This window comes from Hibiscus syriacus, unplaced genomic scaffold, assembly GCF_006381635.1.
Source record: "Hibiscus syriacus cultivar Baekdansim isolate YM2019G1 unplaced genomic scaffold, ASM638163v2 tig00113726_pilon, whole genome shotgun sequence".
Lineage (NCBI taxonomy): Eukaryota > Viridiplantae > Streptophyta > Magnoliopsida > Malvales > Malvaceae > Hibiscus > Hibiscus syriacus.
In genome coordinates, this window is record NW_024063472.1 from 3,663,793 (window position 1) to 3,667,883 (window position 4,091).

Sequence of the window (4,091 nt, forward strand, 5' to 3'; positions counted from 1 at the left end):
ATAGTGGTTCATTCACTGAAGATCCTACAGCAAATCTTTAAGCATTTATGGAGGTGTGTGACTCATTTCTTTAGGAAAAAGTAATTGAGGAAGCACTGAAGCTAAATTTGTTTCCCTATTCGCTGCGAGATAAAGCTAGAGCATGGTTGAAATTACTTCCACCTGGTTCTATAACATCCTAGAATGAGTTAGCTCACAACTTTTTGTTGTGATTCAATCCTCCTAATATGAACGCCAAGCTGCGAAATGACCTAAACTCTTTTAAGCAATTAGAAGATGAAAATTTATATGAGGCATGGGAATATTTCAAGGCTTACTACGTAAATGCCCAATGCACGACTTTCTGCACTGGACGCAAATGAAAATGTTTTATAACGAATTAAATATGCAAAATCATATGGTGATTAATGCTTCTACAAATGAGGCGATGCTAAATAAGACATACAATAAGGCTTATGATATTTTATAAAGGATATCAAACAATAATTATCAATACCCCAACACGAGGAACATGTTTGGAAGACACAAGTTAGAGTAGTGGATACTGATGCTTTCAACTCCATGGCTTCCCAAATCACAACATTGACGGACATGGTTAAAATGTTACAAAAGAAGGGGAATATATGAAGTAAAGACCCCATTATTCTTTCATATGTTTTATTTTGGTGATAATCATAACTATGAAGAATGCCCACAAAACCCCGAATCTATCTATTATGTGAGGAATTAAAATATCAATGATAATTCCTAAGGCACTACTTGTATTTCCAACTACCGCAATTACCCAATTTATCTTAGAGAAGTCAAAATGTTACCAATCCAAAGCAGTTTCATTACAACCACCAGTAAATGATTTCTTAGCATCATCAAAAGCAACAAACAACACAACCACAACAACGCCATAATTATCAAGGATAGATTTCTAACCAAGCTACCACGCTTACATCTCTTGAAGCTCAAATGAAGGAATATATGAAAAGTCAATCAACATTGTTAAGATCTTTAGAGAATCAGGTAGGACAACTAACAATTGCTATGAGTAGTAGGTAGCAAGGAACGTTGTCTAGCGACACTGAAAATCCAAAGCCACAAGAGAAAACCAAATGCAATGAAAATTGCAAGGTCATCACAACTAGAAGTGGTCTCCACATTGGAAAGCCTATTGAGAATCCTATAATGCCATGATAAGGGCAAGGACATGGAAGTGGATCTTAAAAAACCCACTATTGATGTAGCAAGAGAGACATGAAAGTGTAGTAATTCTAGGCCATTACCAATAGTAATGTCAACCACACTACTGGATGTCGTGCCACCTATAATGCCAAGACAACTAAATCTAAGACCTCTACCACAATTTCCTTAAATATTTAAAAAGACTAAGGAGGAACAACAATATTGAGCATTTATTGAATTGCTCAAGCAACTAACTATCAAAATCTCGTTAATTGATGCATTGGAGCAAAATCCAAATTACATCAAGTTCATGAGAGAAGTTCATTTTAAGAAGAGAAGACTTGGAGAATTTGAAAGTGTTGCACTCATTGAGGGATGTAGTGCTACACCCACAAGTCACTTGCCACCAAAATTCAAAGATCCAGGGAGTTTCACCATTTCTTGCATTATTGGTGATCAATTTGTAGGTAAGGCATTTTATGATTTAGGTGCTAGCATTAACTTAATGTCATTATCAATTTTTAGGAAATTTAGGAGTGGAGAAGCAAGACCTACCACCGCCACTTTGCAACTTGTTGATCGATCCATCGTGAATCGTAGTGGCATTATTGAGAACATGCTAGTTCGAGAGGACAATTTCATCTTACCAATTGATTTCATCATTTTAGATTGAAAATTGGATGATGATGTTCCCATCATACTTGGCAGACCTTTTCTTGACACTGGGCGTGACTTGATTGATGTTAAAAAGGGAGAACTCACTATGTTTTGAATTATGAACACATTACTTTCAATGTTTTGTAGAATGTTTCAAATGTTGAATGTTGAATGCTATTTGATTGATGTTATTAATGTTTTTTGTAGGATCAACAGGATGAATGCTATAGCATGGACAAAGTTATGAGCAATTTTGCAACAACAGAAGAGCTAATCAAGAATGAGGAAGTTGAAGGCAATTACACAAAACACTTTGAGTCACTAGAACTTCATAATCGACCTATTCAAGCTCCTAAATTCTCAATTGAAGAGCCACCCACACTGGATTTAAATCCTTTTCTCGTGCATTTGAAGTATGCATACCTTGGAGATAATGAGACTTTGCATGTTATTATTGCAGAAAAGCTTGAAACAATGTAGAAAGACACGATGATCACTGTTCTGAAGTAGCATAAGTAAGCAATTGCTGAGAGCATTTCTGATATTAAAGGCATTAGCCCAACATTTTGTATATACAAAATATTGTTGGAGGATCCCAACAACGGTTCTATTGAGAAATAATGAAGATTAAAATCAATTATGAAGGAAGTTGTTTAAAAAGAGATCATCAAATGGTTGGATGATGCATTATATATCCCATCTCGACAACATTGGGCTAGCCCCGTTCAATTTGTTCTAAAGAAGGGTGGCATTACCGTGGTGACCAATGATAAATGGGTTAGTGCCAACAAGGGCCGCTACTAGCTAGAGAATCTGTATGGACTATAGAAAACTAAAAAAGGCACAAGGAATGATAACTTTCCACTGCCAATCATTGACCAAATACTAGATCAACTTGTTGGCAAAGCTTTCTAATATCTCCTTGATGGATATAATGGTTACAAACAAATAGCTATGGCCATTGAAGACCAGAAGAAGACTATTTTACCCTACCCATATGGTACATTTGCCTTCCAAATAATGTCGTTTAACTTGTTTAATGCTCTTGTAGCACCCTAAACCTGAATAGACCTAAAGTAGTACATTGGGCCATCGAAGCAACCCTTGATTTTCAAAACCTATTTATTTTCTTTTCAAACATTCTAAATGGTATCATAAAACATAAAAAATAGTTATGAAAACATTTTATAAATCAGAGCTTCGTGACACATAATTTAAAATCAAAATAATATATCTTCAGGGTTTACAACTCAAATACATAAGTGACGTTCCATGAATACACATGCCCACTAAAGATACAATACATTACTCTTAAGGAGATACTGGAGGTCATGCTGTGATGGTGCTCCATGAACTACTCACCTATTGACCTGCTAATGGAAAACATTCGAAGACTGAGCTTACAAAGCCCAATAGTGTAATTGTTAATCTTGAGCATCATTAAGAGTTTCATAAATGCAAGAATATTGAAGACATGATACAAAGCAGTAGGAACATGCATGATCTAGATCAAGTTCTATCTACTTAAGACGTATTTGTTCTATCACTGAGGTAGGTGTCTCACGCTTCCCTTAATCCTCTGCTAAGGGCCTAACTATTCCTACACCAATAATGGGTCTCTAACTCTAATGACTATATCTGCTACGCATTATCTAAATGTGACACTTCTGCTATGCATTGGTTGAATGCAATACTGACTCTACTATGCATTATTTGAATGCCACATTGACTAATATTTGGTCTCACTTAGCCATTAAATACTAATTAACAAAGGGAACCCGGTGTCATATATCATCAATATAATTTCCACTAGCTGTTGAATGATCTCCTGGTCCTCACATAGCAATCAGGAAGATCATTGAGGCAGAACTCGTCCATCATATAACAATTGGTAATTTATGCTCTACTGAAGGATTGACTCGGTCTTAGAAAATCGTCAACCTAAACTTTAAGGATATATGTTGTACTGGACTGATGCAACTGTATATGCATATGTAAGGCCAAAAGACCACACAAACCTAACATCTTTTACCCACTCTTCGCGAGTGTTCGAGCCTTGCGCCCTAATCAGCTACTAAAGTTCCTCGCGCATTGACAATGCCCCTCTAGGGAAACAAGGGTAGTCTAACTATACTTTAATATAGCTCGACACACTAAAGTGAGGTCAACCCATCACTAGGCTATTTCGCTCATTCTTTCATCTAAAACATTATGCGAAGGACTCAACTAGGGGAGTCTTGTTTTCCCCTCGCATGTTTTTG

The 4,091-nt window shown here is 36.3% G+C and overlaps 1 non-coding gene across 1 annotated transcript; it reads right to left on the reverse strand.

Moving 5' to 3' along the window:
* Positions 1-236: 236 nt before the first annotated feature.
* Positions 237-342, reverse strand: LOC120187930. Its single transcript, XR_005522362.1, has one exon. It is a non-coding gene; the product is annotated as a small nucleolar RNA R71 (small nucleolar RNA).
* Between the last annotated feature and the right edge of the window lie 3,749 nt (positions 343-4,091).